Source organism: Cervus elaphus, chromosome 13 (assembly GCF_910594005.1).
Source record: "Cervus elaphus chromosome 13, mCerEla1.1, whole genome shotgun sequence".
Classification (NCBI taxonomy): Eukaryota; Metazoa; Chordata; class Mammalia; order Artiodactyla; family Cervidae; genus Cervus; species Cervus elaphus.
This window is the reverse complement of record NC_057827.1, coordinates 63,920,741-63,934,416: the sequence shown is the minus strand read 5'-3', so window position 1 is coordinate 63,934,416 and position 13,676 is coordinate 63,920,741. Positions and strand designations below refer to the sequence as shown.

The 13,676-nt window shown below is 41.8% G+C and overlaps 1 non-coding gene across 1 annotated transcript; it reads right to left on the bottom strand.

Annotated features, from left to right (window-relative positions):
* Nucleotides 1-13,055: 13,055 nt before the first annotated feature.
* TRNAF-GAA lies at nucleotides 13,056-13,128 on the bottom strand. Its single transcript has one exon. It is a non-coding gene; the product is annotated as a tRNA-Phe (tRNA).
* Between the last annotated feature and the right edge of the window lie 548 nt (nucleotides 13,129-13,676).

The following is a 13,676-nucleotide window of genomic DNA, read 5'->3' as shown; positions in this document are numbered from 1 at the left end:
TTATATATATTTTTTGAAAGTTGCTCGGTCATGTCTGACTTTTTGCGACCCCATGGACTATACAGTTCATGGAATTCTCCAGGCCAGAAGCCTGGAGTGGGTAGCTTTTCCCTTCTCCAGGAGATCTTCCCAGCCCAGGGATCAAACCCAGGTGTCCCACATTGCAGGCGGATTCTTTACCAGCTGAACCACAAGGGAAGCCCAACAATTATAATCAGGAAACAAAGGACAAACAAATCAGGATGAGTTTTTTTTTTTAAGTAATTCTGTGCATAACCATTCACTGCACAAGGATCTGGGAGACTATATGCTTGGACTTAAACAAGCCTGGAAAAGGATGCTACTGTGCCAATTATGACATGTCTGATCTTTGATCAAATCATAAGCTTCCCTAAGCCTAGATATCAGGGAAAGAGGCTGGGAACTGCATGGAATATATATATAAGCATATAACAGGTGCTCAATAAAAGTTCTTTTACCAAAGAGAAATTACTTGGTTCTCAACATTCCTAGGTGCTGTGCATGATAAGATGAATTTTAATAGAGATTTTATGTCCTTGAAGATCTTGAGGTTCCATTGAGGGCCCCAGAATAAGAGACTTAAGCTGTGAGGAAAAGGAAAAGTGATAGACTATATTCTGGCATAGTGAGAACTCAATGATGGAGGATGTAGAAAATGCATATGTAGTAAACACAGATCAGAATCACTGTCGGCTATTAAAAATATGTTAATAGTATATTATTTCATGCAAGATAAGTCCAGCTGTAGGCAAACCACTAAATCATCAGGGATGTGAGCTTCTGTGTTTCTTTACTACCATCATCAACATAATGTTACCTCATGGTCCACAGTAGCTGCTGGAACTCCAGCCATCACAGCAGAGTTGCAAGCCAGTCAAGAAGAAAAGTTCATCCCCTCAAAGCTGAGTCAGCATCCTCTAAATACTTTTCTCTGAGTCTCCTTATATGTGGCTGGTATGTTGTAAGGAAGGCTAGAAAATGTTGCTTTGTATTCTGGGAGTGCCTAGCTAAAATGTGATATTTCATTGTTCAGAAAGGAGAGGGGGTGAGTGGCCTCTGCCACATGGTGAAATGCCAGTCTGGAGCCCAAGGTGGACAAAAGGCTGATGCAGGAAAGAGCAGACATGTGGAGGACAGTTAGATGGCATGTATGTATCCTTAAGAATGTGGAGGAAATTACAGGGAATATTATGGGCTTCCCTGGTGGCTCAGTGGTAAAGAATCCAATGTAAGAGATGCAGGTTCGATCGCTGGGTCGGGAAGATCTCCTGGAGAAGGAAATGGCTACCCACTCCAGTATTCTTGCCTTGGAAATCCCATGAACAGGGGAGCCTGGCAGGTTATAATCCATGGAGTCACAAAGAGTCAGAAGTGCCTGACACTTTCACTTTTTCTTCTGTATACAATAGGCTTTCTACATATTTTCTCCATCTCCACACAGTCTTTCCAAGGAGGGTTACCTCTCCAATTTTGACGAGAAAGGAAAACTGAGGTTCTGACAAGTTCAACTGTAGCACAGAGTCTACTGGCTACTGGCTGCCAGCCTCACATGCTAAGAGGACTTGTCTCCAAGGCCTTCTCCCCCTGCCTCCTTGCTCCAAAGTCAGGGCTGTGTCTACATCAAGCTACGGTCCTCATACTGCTCTGCTGACGGTCTGTTCACTTCTGGCCATCTTGTCACACAGCTAACAGGCTCAAACATGGCGGATACGATGAAAGCTTTGTAAAGAGAGGAAAATAATAATATTCTGGATTTGTATGTGAGGAAGACCTATTTAACAGAGGGTCACAGGGATTAGTCATATATTCCGATTCAAACGCGACACCCTCATTCAGCTTTTCCTACTGGGAATATTTGCAAGGTCCAAACTATACCAGCAGACACTTACGATTACTTAACCAGACATAACACTGAAAGAGGCAAAAAAAAACAAAAAAACAAAAAAAACCCATGAATTGAGGCCAGGAGTCCCACAGGCATCCTCAGTCTTTTGTGGAGGCAAATGGACTTATGATTGAGTTATCACAGCAAACACAAGCCACCTCGCTGGTGTTTCCTAACGCTGGAAGTTTCCAGCACACTTTCCCAAGGATGAAATTGTTCATTTCCCTCCACATGGCATGTGTGTTTTTAAGGAAACAAGCACTTGGAAGATAATTTTGTGGGAAAAAAATATAAGATAGATATAATATCCAGTTACCTTTTCTTAAAGAAAGATGAACGATCCAAGGGAGGGGGAAATGGCACTTGCTATGAAAATTTGAATTTCAAGAAGTATATTACATCCTCCAGTGTTCTCAATGAAAAGAAAATTATTTCTTTCTTGGGGAACACACTCTTATGGCATTTTAACTTTTATGACATTTCTGATTTGGGATGATGAGCCTTCTCTACAGAAATGATTCAAACTTCCATTTTTGTGGTGTGCGTGTCCTTATAAATTACTCTGCCAGCTAAGGAGGAGGAAAATGCTCCCTAAAGTGGAGATGGTTTTTCTGCCGAGAAAAGTTTCTTTCCCCATTTGTGGATGGTAGTTGCTGATAGAGACATATATCAGGGAAATAAATTGCACTTAATCACTAATCACCTGAACATAAGCTAAAAGTGGTATCAATCTTTTCTACGGATGAAAATAATTTCCCTTCATAAATAGTGAACAAAGACACATTTTTACCAGGTGCAATTAAATATAATTGTAAGGATATATTGAGATATGATTCAGATCTCGCCCTGTCGTGACAAGCCCCTAGACACCCGAATGCCCAAATATATCTTTTAAACATGGGGAGGCAATTCTGAGCCATTGTCTTTCTCAAGCGTGAAACAATGCTATCCAAGGGAAACTTGGAGCAATGATGTTTATTTAGAATTAGAATCGATTTTCATTTTACATAACACCTTTCATTTTCCAGGCTCCCGAAGCACTTTGCAAAGCAATAAGCTAGACAGTAATATTGCCATAGACAAGTGTAACCGTCATTACGCTTTCTGTAATAGCTCGCAGCCTTGGAAATTAGAAATCAAGGGAGAGAGATGGAGAGACGGATAAAGAGGGAGTGAAGGAGGAGAGGGGAGCTGTGGGGAGAAGCCGAGGGACTGAGCCGGGAGGGCTGGAGGAACCAGCGGAGGCAGAGGAGGAGACAACAGTGGCAGAGAACGACAGAGGGCAAGTTTCTGGCTGGTGCGCTGTTATTTGGAAACGATTCCCAAGGATGCTTTGTTTCCGCCTCTGAGGGACAGGCGGTGACATCCTCAGCCTCACACCTATGAGGACAGAGGGGGTTTTGCATCCGACAGCCTAAGATTCACGCCCCAAGCCCTCTGATGGGCTGGGTGGCCCTGAGAGACTCACTTAACCTCTCTGAGCCTCATCTTCCTCAACTGTAAAATGGGACCACGAGACTTACATCACAGAGCGGGAGAAACAAGACAATATTCATAAAGGGCCAAAGGCAGAGAGGCACTCCTAGTCAGCTACGTGTCCCCTCCTGGTTCTCCTCCAAGTTATGATTACAAGGTAAGCAGACCTTACTGTATTACCAGGAGGCAGAGAGATTTAATAATCCCTGCATAATGTTTCACAGCTTGCAAAACCCATGATCTCATCTAGTGAAATAAAGCCAACCTAGCCGTAACAGCAATCGTATAACAAAGCACTCCTGACCTCCTTCCCTTGAGCATTTAGTGTTGTTATCCCCATTTCACAGAAAAAAAAAAAAACTGAGGGTCGGAGAAGTTGAGGTTCCCCAGGAGCGGCAGAGCCAGGAAACATCTCAGGGCTTTCTGCCCAGCTTTCTCTCTACCCGGCCAGGTGCCTTCTTCCGGAGGATTCACCCCATCTTTGTGATTCCCCTCCCCAAAATGGATAAACATTGCAGATATCAAACAATCGCTTAGAAAACTGATTTTTCTCATTCTTTAACTACCAGCAAAACATACGTCATTGAGGAAAAAAAAATGTTTTTATTTTGCAATTCAGTTTTAGTGTAAAGGGGTACAAACTATTCTTTATCGTGGGTACCTGGCAAGAGAGGAAGCATGTAATAAAGGCTGATGATGAATTCTGCATTGATTCTGCCAGGTACTCACTCAAACACATTTACTGAGGACAGACAAAGTGTCTGGCCCTGTGATGGGTCTGACGACACAGAGAATGAAATTGAGGCAGATGCTGACAACTATTAAGTAAGTGGTCTGATGGGGTAGAAGGAAGATAGGGCTCTGAAGCTGTCTGGAGAACGGGTTCCACCCATTCTTGGAAATGATGCAAATTAGAAAAGGTTCCCCAGACCAGGCCAAGAAAACCAGAAGAAGGCTGCTGGAACATTCTAGAACAAATACATAAAGGAGATGCCAAGGGACATGGCAAAAAAGGAAGAATGCGAGAGATGTTTAGGAGGGAAAAGAGACAGCCTGACGGACTGCATGCGTGTGGGGCTACGGGGAGAAAGAAAGGAGCCTGTCTCTCCTGTTCAAAGGGCCTGGCTCTCAGAATCAACCAAAATATAAATAAATAAATAAATAAGGGTGTTGAGTCAAACCCCGGTTTCAGCTCAAGGATCCGTTTGCGTCATCCAGTTGACTTCTGGCTTGCTTCGGCTAAGGCAAACCTCGGCCACTCTTCCTGACTGGGATGGAGAAGAAATTGCATGGAAGGCTATGTTCCTTATTTTCATCAAATACCATTTTTTTTTCTAATTGTCACCGCGCCGGCAGCCTCACGGGGGCTGGTCTGACTTGTGTACACCCGTGACAGGGGAAGCAGTCCCAGCAGCTGGTTTGTGCCAGCCCGCCTGTGTACGATACCTCTCACGCCTTGTCATTCACATCTTCCCTAATTACAGAACATCTGCTGGCTGGGGCCATTAACACTCCAACACCAGCTTGTCTAGTTTAATACCAATGACTCCTGACCTCCCCCAAGGAAGGCGCTTTCTGTCAAAATGTTCCCCCAAAGAAGCCAATTCTCCACGCAAAATTTGCACTTTTCTTTTTTTTTTAATGCTACCTTCCTAAAGACTTCTGTAAAGAAAATGGGCTTGATTAGAAGCCATTTGGAGAAGTGGGGGGTGTGGGGTGAAGGAAGAGATGTAGCCGGGAGAAAAAAAGAAAAACCTTTTCCCTGCACTATTCTATTTTGTTTTGAGTCTTTAAAAATGAAACACGAAAGTCATTTTCGGGGCCAGGGATGTCAATGTGAGTGTCCCTGGCCCTGTCGCCCTCGCCCCTTCCCGAGCTCCTCCAGCTAGGGGGCAGTATCGCCACCCACTCCAGCTCCCTTTTCCATAAGCATATCTGCCTCCTTAAATAGGGACCCTCGTGGAAGATTCCAACTGCCTTTATTAGTATTTTAATTATAGGTTCCCGTGGTGGTGCTCGCGTTCCCTGGCACACCAAGCACCCTAAAAGTCAGGACGAGAGCGTCCTCTTCCTCCAGGGGTGACCTGGAAGCCGCTTAGTTCCGGGTGAACTGCAGACGGTATTTAAAATATTTCACAGCTTCCCTCGCTTTCCCGATGACAACAGGCTCAAAAGAGTAGAACAGAAATGCAGGGAGAAAAGAGAGAAACAATATTTCGTTCAAAGCATAATGGATCACGCGGCAAACGGTTCCCAGCCGAGGACTGACTCTCAGCAGATCGTGTTGCGTGACTTTTTTCTGACGTTAAGACTCCCATTAGAGGGCATGTAATAGGCCAACGTGGTAACGGGAACTATATCGAAGGGAAAGAGATGCAGAATTATCCTAATAAAAACAGGAAACAGGGAAGGAGTTAATTTTAAAATCATCCCCAACGTGATTTGTGAATCAAGGTATTTTTAAAATCGTTTTGCAGAGCAGATTCCTCGTTCTGCTTCCTGTTTTGAAGTGTGGAGAATCCTTTCTTCCAGGAAAGAAAGAGTCTGGGGTGGCTTCTACACATACCCTGCTTGGAAGAAGAGTCAGTGGGCTCCAGGTAATTTACAATGCAGTTGGCTTGGCATCCAAAATGGGAAAACATTTGCTTAGGCAAAGCTCCTCTGCAGAGGCAGGCAGTTTAAAAAGGACGCAAGCTGGACCGGTCCACGGGTGATGCAGGGCAGCTAAGAGCCGATCTTAATTTTATTTTTCTCTAAAAGAGTCAAAAGTGATCACTGACCCAAGCACAAATAAATCCCAACGAGAGCAACGTAATTAGGAGCAAAGAATCCAGAGGGTTGCTGTTTTTGCCCCTCAACATCTAAAAGCATTCACGATAGTTTGCTGCAGGGAATTCACTCTGGCACCGCCCTGGTGCCGATGAATGCTTCTGGCTTCTCTGGGACCTGAAACGGCCTAGGAGGAATAAAAGAAGGAGAAAGGAGAAAGGATAAATGGGCTAAAAAATACTACTGAAAAATACCTGTAAATACATTTCTAAAATGTGCATTTCCAGTGTACAACATCTTCTTAATTGTCGACCTCTCCGCAGCACCTATCTGAGAAAACATTTTAACAAGGGGGGGAGAAATGATCTTGTAATCTCAACAATAAAAGCATTTCCATCCTTTGTAGATGCTGACTTACAAAAAAAGTGCTTTCCAACAACAAAAGATGGAGCAGTAATTACATAAATCTCTTCATTCTTGATGAAGACACAGCGGAGTAGAAGCGAATCAATAGTGTGGCGGTGGTAATTCTTGTTTTTATTATGAGCCGAATGCAAACTTGTTAAAATTGAATTCTGCTCCTCGTGTATAAAAAAATTAGGATTTGCACAAATCCGAGGGAAAAGAACACATGTTCTGTAAATGTTTAATTTTTTTTTTCCGTGCTACTTAGGAGATTTATGATGGAGTCGAATCAGATTCAGAAATGAATGTGACACCAATAACATCACATCGTCTCTGCCTATATCCCCAAAAATGAGACCTGCCACCTTCCTACGTCTCATTTTAGTTGCTGCACTGCTGATGTTCAAAATGCCCAGAAATTACCTCCTCAATTTTTAATCCTGCTATTAAATAAACTAAATGTACCCTGAAGTCAAATATCTCCAATTTATTGCCAATAAATTGGCCGTAATGATTTTTCCCCACAACCTACATTTGTAATATTTCCCATTCAAGAATAAGTAATATGGCTGATTTTCCAAAGAAAAGGTGAAAATTATTGCACTTAAAAATAATTAATAGATGGGCCTGCATACCTTTGAATTAAATTAAAGGAAAAATATTTCTTTTTTGTAGAGATGATTGCATTCATATCCTGTTTGGTGTGAAAAGTAGATTCCAAAAAGCTTTTAACTAATTTGTTCAATTTGTTTCAAAGCCAACATGAATAGGCTTGGTGCAAATTCAGATTCATTAAAACTTAATTAATATGCATCATTATGCAAATGAGGTTGCAGTTAATGAGTTCTTAAAAGAAGCTTTCTTTAATTAGTTCAGTTTTAATGGCATCATCATTTATCTGACTTGTTTTTAAAGCCACATGACATGAAAAAAGTGACCATCCTCTACAATGTGCTGCCTAATTGCATTTCATCCTAATTGTTTAATGTTGAAAACTTTAAAAAGTTAAAATGTTTTGATATTCAGTTCTATTAAATGGCTTTCACAAACTTTTCCATTCTAGTGACAGAGACGTTCTTCCATTCCTCAGCTTTTTTGCCACGGCTGCTTTTAATTATGAATTTTTTTTTGTGACTTAGCCATTTTGATTACTTGTTTTGATCTGACGAATATTATGTCCACCCATATATCTATTATCCACTGACAAACCCTTCCCCACAGGTACATACGTGAATATGATCACTCAACAAGCACATTTTATTGTTATGTGCATACATTAGTGTGGATTATTACACTTATGTACTTGAAAAATTAAAACAAGCCTTTCTGGAAGCCATCTGCTAACTTCAGGAAGCTTGCTAACATGTTTTAACACAAGATTTTAAAATATAGTAATTCACAAGAATTACAGCCAGGGCTATCACCAGCTTCTACATCAGAGATGCCTGCCTGGGAGATAAGAATGCTTAATAATTATTGGGGAATATGGAAATCAGAAAGGGAAAAAAAAGCAGGCGTAGTGCGGAAAAAAAAAAAAAAAATGCTAACCTAGGAAATGACTTTGGAAGCTTGGAAAATACAATGGGTTTTTAAAACATTTTCAGATTTATGAAATATTGTGCTACACAATTACAATTGTGTTTTGACATGCGGTGCCGAATGTAATTCTTTTGGGGGAGAAAAAAAAGAAGCTCTTTTTTACACAGGGTCCTAGAGAAGGATGCAGTTTGCATGTTACACATTTTTACACCACAGTCAGGAGTTTTGTATCTGAGACCAACTACTTGCCTTTGGAGGGCAAAAATAAATATACATGCTTTGCCTTGGTTTAAGCAAAGTTTTATGTTTGGTTTCAGCAGGGATTGACCTGTGCATGCTCCACCCTAATTAACAACAACAACAACAAAAAATGCCATGTAAGCTTTGCATTTATCAAGACAGGGGACCAACGCTGCATACATTGTATATTTCACATAGGAAAAAGGAAACTAAATATCCCAACCTTTTTTTGACACTTGGTCTTTTGAGTATCACTGACAATATCCTGATTAAATAATTGGGAAAAATAAATCTCACGGAGAAGGGAGCAGAAAAACCGTTATTTGGGAAATCTTTATAACAAGGGTGCCATCCTCAGTTGTGAAGATGGTCTCCTTTCTCCTAAGTCGGCCAGTTACAACAATGTAATTGGTATCACACCACCATATGGTGATTGAGATCATATTAATAGAATTACATGAATAACCATTGGGGGAGGTTCTGTTCGTAAATACGACATCACGTAAAAGTGTGGAGCGAAGCGATGTCATAATGGGATGTTTCTGAACAAGAGAGAACTGACAGACTCTGTTATTCACAGACAAGGTAAGGAAGTAAGTAGCTGAGGTGGTCACCTTATTGGAAAAATAAAAATATAGAAAGCAGGGCAATTGAATGTGTGAAACCTGGAACCCATCAAAAGATGTTTTTAAAAAAAATTCTTTTAAATATTTTCAAATGTAACTGTGTAAATTCTTAAGGATGGAGGAACCTGCCTTATTTATATGTGTCCCAACAGCATTGAGGATGGTGTCTTGAGTATATAAGACGCTCTGTAAATGTTTACTGACTATGTGAATGGATTCATTAAATCAGGTCAGAATTTGCTAATAAATCCTTTCTCTAATGTGTTCCAACAAAAATGTGCGTTTATAAAAATAATCATATGGAAAAGGTGTAAATATATTTATGGCCCCTAATCTCACATCCACAGCAATAAAGTAAAATATTTCTGTCTCTATATGAATAAAAACAAGCTTCTGTTGGCACAGTGCTTTAGTTTTTAAAGTAAATTCCTGTACTGAGCTCTTTGTAATTTTCATAACATCCCTCTGAAATTAGCAATAATATCTTTCCTTTTAAAAAAAAAAAAAGGATAAATATCCCATCCCAGAGAGAGAGGCTGAAGATCTCAGGAACAGAAAGGGGCAGAGACAAGGGGTCAGCACAGGATTTAAAAACCCAACTCCAGCACCCTTTCCCTTGATTCTGAAGAAGGTTTTCAGCAGACTGATTCATAGCCGGTAGGAAGGATCAGGCAACACCCCCAGCCCCCGACCAAAGAGGCCATCCCACTGCCCCCAGCCAGGAGTTTTAATAGAGAGGATAAATGATCTGAGTCTTCAGGGCCAAGAAGCATTTAAGTTTAGGGCTTTCCGAGACAATATGCAAAATGATAATGCGAGTGGCCATCAATCATAATTATTTTAAAATTCAATAAACATTTAGTGAGTACTTTCTTTGTGTCAGGGCACCGTGCCAGGGGCTGAAAAAGCCTTACTTTATTTAATCCTCTCAATGCAGCTATTTAAGAGAGGCACGTGTGTTCACGTTTTGAGGTCACCGACGTTTAGAGAAGTAAATGATGCCGCCTCATGTCCGAGAATCAGGGTGAGAGACAGGGTCCCACGCAGGTATGCCAACTGTGTGCTCCCGTCAGTTATCCGGATGCTGACACCAAGGGTATTAATTAAAAATTAATTAAGAGAGGATGGCATAGCCAAACAGTGGCATTTATTAGAGCAGTATCAGTTCATCATGAAGAGAGGTATCTGAATTAGCATGTTCAGAGAAGTCTTTGTAGATGAAAGGAAAAATCTGTTAGGCTGAGAATAATGACCATGCTTATGACTATAAACACAGCAAGATCTAGCATGTGTTGAGCACTTGCTCCATGCAGGCATAGTTTTTTGAATCTTTTATAAGTGCTGACTCATGTAATCGTCACAACTATTAAAAGGTAAAGGCACTGCTGCTGTCCCATTCTATAGGTCACAAAACTGAGTCCCAGAATGGCAGAGCCATGAAGAACAGTGGTGATGGCTTTCCTCTTAGAGGATGACGTGATCCTTTATCTTCAAAGATGAAGCATCTTTGGACTTGCCTGGTGGTCCAGTGGTTAAGAATCCGCCTGCCAATGCAGGGAATGTGGGTGAGTGCCCAGGTCTGGAAGGATTCCACATGCCATGGAGCAACTAAGCCCATGATCCACAATTTCTGAGCCCACGCTCTAGAGCCTGGGAGCTGTAAGTGTTGAAGCCTGCCTGCCCTATAGCCCATGTTAGCCCTCCACACTCACCGCAACTAGGGGAGGCTCATGGGCAGCAATGAAGACTCAGTGCAGTCAACAATAGACAAATACATACTTAAAAAAAAAAGATGTGAAAAAATATTTTCAATATTTATATAATTAAGTGAAATTGGCTTTCTTGTCTGCAAAAACATTCATCTGGAAAGTGATTTTTTTTTTTCTCTTTTCCAAACACACAAGCCCCAGATCCTGACAACAAGAACCAAATCTTCAGATGGACGATAAGATGGCCATCGTTGTCTGCTCCAAGGCTGGGAATAATACTGAATTGCTTACATCCACAGGGGGGTCGTCACCGATTTCAAGACTTGATACCCACGGAGAACTTCTCAGAGAATCCAAAGGGGGCATCCAGGGAAAACCAAACTGGAACTTTGAAATAGACGGAGTCAAAACATGCTTGATCTCAGTGATCACAGAAACCAAAGAGGCAGAAGGAGTCCATCAATTCAGTGTTTATTACTCTCCATTTCAGGGCTTCTCTGTCTGCCCCCATCCCATCTTGCATCCTCTCGGGCCCCTGAAACAGCGGCATCCAAGCCTCTGTTCTCTTAATTCTCTGACCTTTACTAGCTCTGGTGGTCAGGTCCCATAGATTCCAAATCCTCAGCACCACTTGCAGCTTGCAGACCCCTCTACTATCCTTGCTCCAATTTGAAGGTATTCTCAAGGCTGTCACCAAGGAACTTTTCACTCTGAATCTGTCACTATCTCTCTCCCAAATATTCAATGGCTCCTCAATGCTTTTCCAGTAAAAAATAATCTTCTTGGCCTGACTTTTGAGTCCCTCCAAGGGGTAGCCCAAATTATGTATTCTATCTTATTTCTCTCTTTTCCTTTTTTGTTGTTGCTCAAGTCAAACCACACAACTCTCCTTCTCACATTCACCTAAACAATATTTAGTCTTCTACATAGGCATCATAAAAATATTACATTGTGGTTCACCATGGACAATTTACAAAACACAGAGGAAAAAGGAGAAAAAAAATTCCACAGTCTGAACATCCAGCTAGAATCCTTAAAATATAATAGGCTGGTTTATATATCTGTATGTATATGCATGCTAAGTCACTTCAGTCGTGTCTGACTCTTCGTGACCCTATGGACAGCAGACTGTCAGGCTCCTCTGTCCATGAGGATTCTCCAGGCAAGAATTCTGGAGCGGGTTGCCATGCCCTCCTCCAGGGGATCTTCCTGACCAGGGATCAAACCCGAGTCTTATGTCTCTTGAATTGGCAGGTGGATTCTTTACCACTAGCGCCACCTGCAAAGCCCATATGTGTATATAACATATAAATATCAACATATACAACAAATCTGAGATCACTGTGTAAAAGCAATTCTGTATTCTAGTTTTTTCCATCTAGTAACATTGTATGAGCATTTTGTCATATCCTTAAATATTCTTAACAACCGTTTTCAAGGATTTTGAAGGATTTTTTATTGAAGGAGCTATTTTAGAGCAGTGTCTGGGATTTAGCAGGAGGTACATGATAAATATTAGAATGTCAGCTCTCATCATTAATATGAGCTAGTATTCTCTGAAAATGGGATGTTTAATAATTGTATAACATTTGATTATATAGATATTCAGCCATTAATTTGAAATATCTCTTGTTAAACAGCTTGTTCCTAATGTGATGTTAACATAAACAGTCTTGCAATGAATCTCCACATGTCTGTGTGCATATGTGCATATGCATGTGTGTATGTATGTGTAGGTGCGTGTGCTTCCATGTGCATGTATGTATGCATATAAGTATGCATGTCCTGTGTTGTGCTTAGTCATTCAGTCATGTCCAACTCTATGCAACCCCATGGACTGTAGTCCACCAGGCTCCTCTGTCCACTAGGATTTTCCAGGCAAGAATACTGCTGTGGGTTGCCATGACCTCCTCCAGGGGATCTTCCCAAATTTCTGATTAGAATGTTTAAAGAGCTTCCTGTTGCCCATAAATTTTCTTTTTTCTTCTTCAACCGTTCTGAATTGATTTTTTGCACTTAACAACTTGAAAGATACCTGACCCAATAAAAGTGAAATTGTTAGTTGCTCAGCGTGTCCGACTCTTTGTGACCTCATGGACTGTAGCCTACCAGGCTTTTCCGTCCATGGGATTTTCCAGGCAAGGGTACTGGAGTGGGTTGTGATTTCCTTCTCCAGGGGATCTTCCCAACCCAGGAATCAAACCCGGGTTTCCTGCATTGCAAGCAGATGCTTTACCCTCTGAGCCACTAGGGAAGCCCTGTTAGTTGCTCAGTTTTGTCCAACTCTTTGAGATCCCACAGGCTGTAGCCCACCAGGCTCCTCTGTCCATGGAACTCTCCAGGCAAGAATATTGGAGTGGGTTGCCATTCCCTTCTCCAGGGAATCTTCCTGACCCAGGGATCGAACCTGGGTCTCCTGCATTTCAGGCAGATTCTTTACCATCTGAGACACCAGGGAAGCTCCATCTGACCCAATGCCTTTGCTCAAAGTCACAAATCTAGAGGGTGAAGATCTGCTTTGCGGGAAGGTTCTGCTGGCTTAGTATCCCCCTTTAGTGGGTCAGAGTCTTAAGAGTTGTTGTCCAGGGTTGGGTGCCTAGTACTGGCTGGGGGAGAGGGCAGGGCTGCCACCTGGCTGCAAGGGTGGAATCCTCCAGAAGAAAAGAATTGTCCCCAAAATGAGGATGTGGATAGGACATGCAAGAGCTTCCCTGGGGATCAGAGCAGAGGGGGTGTGGTTTTGGATGGTGGAGCCTGGAGGCAGGAGGGACATCAATTATGATTTTCTTTTGACCAAGCCTGTGGGTGGGAAGGGAGTGAATGAGGATGTCAAGGCAATCAGGAAGCCCACCAGGAGTTTCTAAGATGCCCAGTCACAGGCCCCTTACTTGCACTGTTATCATTTGGCCAATTTGATCAATATAAATCGGCAAGTCTTTATAATTCAATTTTATCCCCTTGATTAACCATGACATGGGGTTTTCTTGATATAAACATGTCACTTTG